General features: G+C 44.4%; 1 long non-coding RNA gene and 1 pseudogene across 1 annotated transcript in view; one reads left to right on the forward strand and one right to left on the reverse strand.

Moving 5' to 3' along the window:
- The window catches only part of LOC127492318 (uncharacterized), a 34,982-nt gene extending 32,068 nt beyond the window's left edge, over positions 1-2,914 (reverse strand). The window contains exon 1 of the long non-coding RNA XR_011379477.1: positions 58-2,914. This is a non-coding gene — a long non-coding RNA (uncharacterized lncRNA). The remainder of the gene's footprint in view (positions 1-57) is intronic.
- Positions 2,915-4,455: 1,541 nt separating this feature from the next.
- On the forward strand, positions 4,456-7,752 carry LOC138843931 (GATOR2 complex protein MIOS-like; annotated as a pseudogene).
- Positions 7,753-8,448: the final 696 nt, after the last annotated feature.

Consider the following 8,448-nt stretch of genomic DNA (forward strand, 5'->3'; position numbering starts at 1 on the left):
CCACTAGCACTGAAATTGCTGCCCGGGATTGTTCCCCATCAAAAGGCTGACACTTACTTAGATGGCACTCCACTGAGATCTGGTTTCAGAGCGGTAGAAACACAGAAAACACACACAAAAACAAGCCTGTTAAAAAGAAAAAAAATACGAGAATAAAATATTATTTTGATGTTTGTTCATTTTTCACGTATTTAAAAGGCGAAGCAACAGAGAGAGAAAAAGAGAGAGAGGGAGAAGAGAGTGAATTTGTCCATCCGCTGATTCACTCCCCAAATGCCCACAACAATCAAGGCTAAGCCAGGACCCAGGAGCTCTATCTGTATCTCTAGGTGGCACTTAAGCCATAACTTGTTGCCTCCCATGATGTGTTACCAGGAAGCTGGATTGGAAGTAGAGGGGCTTATATATATAGGATGTAAGCAAACCAAGTGGCAGTTTAACCCACTTTTTGTACCACAAAGCCCACAAGTACTATTTATTCAAATAAAAACAACATTAGAACATCTGCCACAAGGATTAGAAAATCATTATATTTAATTATTTCATTACCTGTCCAGCATACTCCCCTACTTCACTCCACACCCCCACCACAAACTACAGATGATCCATTTAAGTACATAATGTGTCATCCTTAGTGCTTGTATGGTTAAGAAACAGCAGAGTCAGTGGGGAGAAAGGCAGCTTATACATCTTTTTAAACCTATCTGTTCTAATTTACATTCTCATTTCTTCTCTATTTAAAATTCAAGAATCAATCAAAAGCTCAATCCAGTAGGATTTTAAATGGCCTTCTTGGAGAGAAAGAAATGACATTACATTTATCGGTTGAGAACATCAATGGAAAACTAATTTGGGAAAGAAAAGACTAATTAATAAGAGCAGAAATCACTACTTAACTTCCTTTGATCTTAGAAATTATTAAATAGTAAAATAACCACTCCATTTTATTAGGCTCAATAAAACAGAGAAAGCAACAAAAGAGGAAGCAAATCAAGTAATGACCTTAAAAGACAGGGCAAGTTCTGTACCACAGGAAATCCAACCTGCCTGGGGTTGAGGAAAGAACTCAAGGCCTTGTGTGTGGGTGACTAACTCTGGAGTGGCCCATGCCCAGGTTTCTACCTCAACAGCAGAGATGCAATCCACGTATTTTGAGAATCCCAGCTGCCCAAATGGAATGGGTCAAGGCTTGGAGCCTGAACAGAATGGGAGAAAAAATTTGCAAATAAGACATCTGATAAAGGATTAATATCCAGAGTTTCTCATAACTCAAATAACACAATATCAAAAAGCCAAACACTCCAATTTCTAGATGGGTGAAAGACCTGAATAGGCATTCTCAAAGGAAGACATACAAATGACCAATGATACAGGAAAAAAATGGTTGACATCAATAACCATCAGAGAAATGCAAATCAAAAACAATAGAATGTCACTTCACTCATGAGAATGGTCATCACCAAACAGAAAAAAAAATAAAAAAAACAAGCAACTGCTTGCAAGGATAAGGAGAAAGGGGGACTCCTACACATTGTTGGTGGGAATGCAAACTAGTATAGTCACTGTGAGGAGCAGTAAAGGATTTTTCTCTAAGAATACAAAATAGCACTATTGCATAGTCCTGAAATGTTACTGCTGGGCACATATCCAAAGGAAAGGCAATCGGTGTGCTGGAGAAACATCTGCACCCCTATGTTTATTGCAGCACTACTCACAATAGTCAAGAGATCAAATCAACCTAAGTGTCCATCAGTAGACAAATGGATAAAGAAAATGTGGTACAGATACACAGCAGAATGCTATCAAGCCACAAAAAAAAAGATGGAATCCTATCATTTGTGACAACTTGCATGGACCTAGAGGAAATAATTCAGGCAAAGAAAGACAAGCACGCAAGCGCTCACCCATATGTGGAATTTTAAAAAGTTGATCTCATAGAAGTTGAGAAAAGAACAGTGATTAACAGAAGCTGAGCAGAGATGGGGAGTGAGGGGCCAATGGGTCCAATGTTATGGTTGGCTAGGAGGAAGAAATTCTCCTCTCCTATTACACAGTGGGGTAACTCATTAACAATAACGCATTATGTGGCCATTGTAGCCCAGCGGGTTGAGCCTACACCTGCAAAACAGGCATCCCATGTGAGTCCTGGCTGCTCCTCCTCCGGTCCATTCCCAGCTGTTGCAGTCATTTGAGGAGTGAAACAGCAGACAGAACATTCACCCATATTCATTCTCTCTTTCTCTCTTTCTCTCTTTCTCTCTCTCTCTCTCCCCGCCCCCATAATTCTGCCTTTCAAATAACTAAGTAAATCTTTTATGAAAGTCAATAATACAGGGGCTGACGTTGTGGCACAGCAGGTTAAAGCCCCTGCCTCCCATATGGGCACCAGTTCGAGTCCCAGATGCTCCACTTCTAATCCAGCTCCCTGCTAATGCACCTGGGAAAGGAGCAGAGGATAGCCCAAGTGTTTGGACCCCTGAGCCCACATGGGAGACCTGAAGGAAACTACTGGTTCATGGCTTCAGCCTAGCCCAGCCCTAGTCATTAAGTCCATTTGGGGAGTGAACCAGTGGATGGAGGATATCTTTCTGTGTGTCTCTACCTCCCTCTGCAACTCTCTTTCAAATAAATAAAATAAATCTTTAAAAAAAAAAAAAAAGGGCTGGCGCCGTGGCTCACTAGGCTAATCCTCTGCCTTGCGGCGCCGGCACACCGGGTTCTAGTCCCGGTCGGGGCGCTGGATTCTATCCCGGTTGCCCCTCTTCCAGGCTAGCTCTCTGCTGTGGCCAGGGAGTGCAGTGGAGGATGGCCCAAGTGCTTGGGCCCTGCACCCCATGGGAGACCAGGATAAGTACCTGGCTCCTGCCATCGAATCAGTGCGGTGCACCGGCCACAGCGCGCCAGCCGCAGCAGCCATTGGAGGGTGAACCAATGGCAAAGGAAGACCTTTCTCTCTGTCTCTCTCTCTCTCTCACTGTCCACTCTGCCTGTCAAAAAAAAAAAAAAAAAAAAAAAAAAAAAAAAAAAAAAAAAAAAAGCACTGCCCTGAGACTTGTGAGCAAATCTTAGAAAGCAGTCATTGTATCTACCCTCAAATTCCTTAAAATCTACTTGGAAAGAGGAATAAATTTGCATAGAAACTAAAGGAGGGAAGGCAGGTTTTAGCCCAGTGGTTCATGTGCCCATGACCCATATCAGAGTATGTGAACCAACGTCCAGCTCTCACTCCTAACTCCAACTTCCTGCTAACGCACACTCTGGGAGGCAGCAAGTGGTGGTGCAGATAGCTGGGTTCCTGCCACTCATATGGGAGACTCAGACTGACTTCCTGGCTCCTCATTCAACCTGACCAGCTGTTACAGGCATTTGGGGAATGAACCAGCAGATAGAAGTTTCTCTCTCTCTCTCTCTCTCTCAAAAAAAAAAAAAAGAAGAAGAAGAAGAAGAAGAAAATAAAGCAAAATACAAAACAGCTCATGAGGAAAAAAAGAATGCAGGGCAGAAATAAGCAATAAGAAGGTTCTAGAAACTTGAGAACTCTAGATAAGAGGGACTAAGTCTCTGGACTCTCAGGAGGCTGACAACTTCAGAGTCCAGGTCAGGCTTAGTCAGATCTCTGAGGAGTAGGCAGCTGGCATCTGGATTTCCTATCCAATGCCCCCAGCTCAACTGGATTCAGTTTACCTTATTTCCATAAATGAGTCTGAACAATATAATTACAGTGTCTGAATCTCTAAAAGTTCTATCCTTACAGAACATACATGTCATAAAATTGCTTTGTAAACAGAAAGTTCTCAATACAATCACTATAAATTCTGTAATGATTCAATTACATCGTGACCACTTTTTTTTTTTTTTGGTTCCCAACACTTAGCAAAATGCCTAGTAGTTAGGAGGTGCCAAATGAACAGGATCTAATGAGTTGTCATTAAGAAGATAATGCCAGACTTTCTACAATTGAACCTAAAAGCCACACCAAGGAGGCAGCAATCGTGTTTGTATTAAGCTATTGACTCCTAGAAAGAAGGGAAAAAGCTATAACTGGAATGTCTTTGTACAGGACCCTGATGTAGAGACAGAATCTGCATACTATAAGGTCCTCAGGGTATTAGCTCTGTGGAATCAACAGGTACCAGGCACCATCATTCTCATTTTACAGAGAGGGAGACTGAAGTTGAAAGAGCTTAAGGAGCTTGTCCACGGCTTGCAGTGACTCAGAGTCGGCTTTCCAGCCTGTGCTCTCAGCACTCACACTAGATTATATGACAGGTGACTCAAAAGTTTAAATTGTCTACAAAATATAGCACGCCCCGGTGGTTATAGAATATAGGTTATTTTGCTTGGTTGTTTTAAAAGCGGGACCTGTTCTTCATAAAAATAAATGTTGGTCTGTATCTGACCCATTTCTGGCTTCTGTACCTCTGCTTGCTTGGTAATGGCCAAGGCCACTAGACGATGGTTCCTCCCGCCTTCTCCCGGCTGCAGCCACAAGTAACACAGACGGCGTCAGGGTCAGTGATGCCATGTCCGACCCCCACTGGGAGCAACTGAGTGCTTAAAAACTTTGCAAAGATAAATAAAGTTAGAAAGGGACTGGCTGGTGGGCTAACCGCTTCTTCCTTCTGTAGGTCTGCTTTCTGCATGCACAAGCCCCATGAGACTATGACTGATAAGAAAAGGTTTTGTCCTTAACACACACACACACACCCCACTGCAAATTGGTGCTGTCTTCTCTGGACTTGCTCTGAGACGGCAGTCACCAGCTGGCTAATAAAGACTCCTAACTTGACCTCAAAAGTCTCGCTGTGTTTTTTAATCTGTGCGCCCCACAATCACTCACAAAGCCCCATCACAGACGCCCTCCCCTGTAACATGAACCACGCCACGCACTCTAGCAATGAAGAATGCCTTTTTGAGGAATAGGCTGCCCCTGTCCTTGCTGTGGGTAGGGTTCCATTCAGCTAAGAGTGACAGCAAATCCAAAACAACAGTGACTTAACTCACATTCATGAAGTCCGGAGGTTGGCAGGTGCACGGCAAGTACGACAGCTTCAGGGAAATATGCAGGATCGAGCTCCTATTCGGAGGCCAAGGTGCGGCGGCGTGCAGCCCTGACACGCGGTGGTGACGTCCAGCTCATCGGCCGCGCCCGCCATCTTGCCCTCATCCGGGCACCCGCGGCGAGAGGGGCGGGGTCCAGGCCGGAAGCGGCTCCGCAGCGGCGCGCGGCCACGTCAAGCCAGTGCTGTTGCGGAGGTTTTGGTGATGAACGCAGAGTCAGCTTGGCTTTCCTTGGCTGGGAAAGCGTCGACGGGAAGTGAGCACTCCTTAAACGCTCAGGATGTCTCCAATAGCAGGTGTCTTCTGTGTGCGCAGCAAATGGGCCTGGCTGGACTCTGTGAGCACGTCCATCAACGTGGAGCGGTATCGAACCTGCGATTTTGTGGGCATCACACCAGGTTGATAGATCTGTTTTATGTGACTCAGAACTGAGCCCTTATCATGTGGAATCGACTATGAATGCAGCACTCACAGCTGGATCTTTGCGTGAATCGGCAGACTCTGCGGCTGCATTACCGTCCATAAATCCAGAGACAACTTACATGAAACGCGTTGCCTGGTATCTCAGTTATGATCCTGAGTGTCTCCTGGCAGTTGCGCAAGCAAATGGTCGTGTTGTCCTTACAAGTCTTGCTCAAGGTCATAACTCAAAGTTCAAAGATTTGATTGGGAGAGGATCTGTTCCAAAGCGTGCACGACAACGCAATACCCTCGCGTGGAATCCTTTGGATAGTCACGGGCTTGCTGCTGGTCTTGATGAACAAAGAGCTGACTTTACAGTGCTGATGTGAGCTATCTATAGCAAATATACGCCTGACATAGTTCCCGTGGGGCAAGTGAGGCTTTCAGCGTTGTTAGTAACAAAGCCACTTTATGAGGACAGAGTGACACTTGTCTCTCTCTTTGTTGGCTTCCATGAGACCAGAAACTTCTGCTGGCTGATATGCATTGTAACCTAGCCATATGCAATCTTAGGAATACAAGCCAAAAAATGTTTGTAGATACAAAAGCGGTTCAAGGGGTGACTGTAGATCCATCCTTCCACGATCGTGTTGCTTCCTTCTATGAAGATCAGGTTGCAATATGGGACCTTAGGAAATTTGAGAAGCCGGTTTTGACTTTGAGCAATGAAAGCCCTTAACGGAAGTAGCATGGTGTCCAACTAGGACTGGTCTGCTTGCCACTTTAAGAAAGATAGTGGCCGGCGCCATGGCTCACTAGGCTAATCCTCTGCCTGCGGCGCCGGCACACCGGGTTCTAGTCCCAGTTGGGGCACCGGATTCTGTCCCGGTTGCTCCTCTTCCAGGCCAGCTCTCTGCTGTGGCCAGGGAGTGCAGTGGAGGATGGCCCAAGTGCTTGGGCCCTGCACCCCATGGGAGACCAGGAGAAGCACCTGGCTCCTGGCTTGGGATAGGCGGCGCAGCGCCGACCGCAGCAGCCATTTGGGGGGTGAACCAACGGAAAAAAGGAAGTCCTTTCTCTCTGTCTCTCTCCCACTGTCTAACTCTGCCTGTCAAAAAAAAAAAAAAAAAAAAAAAAGAAGAAGAAGAAGAAGAAGAGATGGTAATATTATTAGATTGTATGATGTGCAGCATACACTCACTCTTATTCCACAATAATTGGAAGAAGCGTGCAACCTTGTGACAATTACATTGCTTCCTTTGCATGGCATCCAACAAGTCAAAATCCAATGATAGCTGCAACTCCCAGCAGAACAGTGTGTGACTTCAGTGTTTTTGAAAGGATATGTCTTGCCTGGAGTCCAGTTACATTTTTAATGTGTGCTTATGGCCATCATTTGTATGAATGCACAGAAGAAAATGATAATCCTTTAGAAAAAGATATAGCAACACGGGTGCACCTTTGGGCTTTATCAAGGTATGGACTTGATACAGAGCAGGTGTGGAGAAGCACATTTTAGCTGGAAGTGAAGATGCACAGCTCAAGTCACTCTGGCATACTCTGCACTATATCCTTTGCATTTGAACTGGGTCAGGGTAATCAGGTAGAGATGTCCCTGAAGTTTGCTGAAAGGTCAGTTTATAAATATGCTGAATGTTTTATATGCAAGTACAAGTTACATAATACTAAAGTTGCTAAGTAAAATGATTCGAAAACACTTGAACTTGAGATAACTGCTTCGTAGTTTGTGTAGGAGGAAGAGAAGTGTACAGTCGAGTAGGAGTGCTCTGTTTGTCCTAACACCTATTACGAATTGGCTCCAAATCAAAGATATGTTTAGCTTTGAAATATTTTCTAAAACTTCATCACTTAGTATTTCCTGTGCATTTAAATACTTATGAAACACTATATGGAAGATATGGATCAGAAATCTCCAGGCAACAAAGGATCATTGGTTTATGCAGGAATACAGTCAATTGTAAAATCATCTTTGGGTAAGAAAATCCCATTTTGTTTTTTTCCAATGTGTTTCTAACTTTTGTACTCTTTATTTTGTCCCACAGCATTTCGTACATAAATATCCCTTTTTCATTTTGGTTTTCTGGTTAGCTATCTTAGTGCATTGTTGAGTTAAATGCATAATTGTATTCATACCTAAATACCTTTCGGGAGGGAGTCTTGGTTGTTGAAGTGACACTGATGTTGTTCAATCAATTCATTTATTCAGTACTATGTCTTGAAGGTTCACTTTCAGTGGTTTTACACCAAGCAATTTATAGGATGCTGATTGTTAATTAGTATTTTATCACAACATTTTGCTTTTCAAAAACTAAAAGATCTCTAATTGAAAGGGTATTTGTGCCGAAATACTTTTTTTTTCTTTTTTTTATTTGAAGATAGGGTTACAAAGAGAGGTAGAGACAGAGAGAGAGGTCTTCCATCCACTGGTTCACTCCCCAGATGGCCACAACTGCAGGAACTGCGCCGATCTGAAGCCAGGAGCCAGGAGCCTCCTCTGGGTCTCCCATGTGGGCGCAGGGGCCCAAGGACCTGGGCCATCCTATACTGCCTTCCCAGGCCACAGCAGAGAGCCGGACCAGAAGAGGAGCAGCCGGGACTAGAACCGGCGGCCATATGGGATGCTGGCGCTTCAGGCCAGGGCTTTAACCAGCTGCGCCACAGCACCTACCCCCAAATATTTCTTTTAGCAATAGCTGTGATGTGAAGCTTGACCTAACCTGAAGGAGCCATCCCTGAAATAGTGCCTAATGAATAAATGAATTAATTAATTAATGTATGAGCCAGTGGAAGAGTGGAATTAATAAACTATTTAAGAATAAAATAAAAGTGATGGAAACCCTTTAAAAAACATATGCAGAGCCAGCGCCGCGGCTCACTAGGCTAATCCTCGCCTTGCGGCGCCGGCACACCAGGTTCTAGTCCCGGTCGGGGCACCGGATTCTGTCCCGGTTGCCCCTCTTCCAG

The sequence above is a fragment of the Oryctolagus cuniculus genome, chromosome 10 (genome assembly GCF_964237555.1).
Source record: "Oryctolagus cuniculus chromosome 10, mOryCun1.1, whole genome shotgun sequence".
In the NCBI taxonomy this organism is placed as follows: domain Eukaryota; kingdom Metazoa; phylum Chordata; class Mammalia; order Lagomorpha; family Leporidae; genus Oryctolagus; species Oryctolagus cuniculus.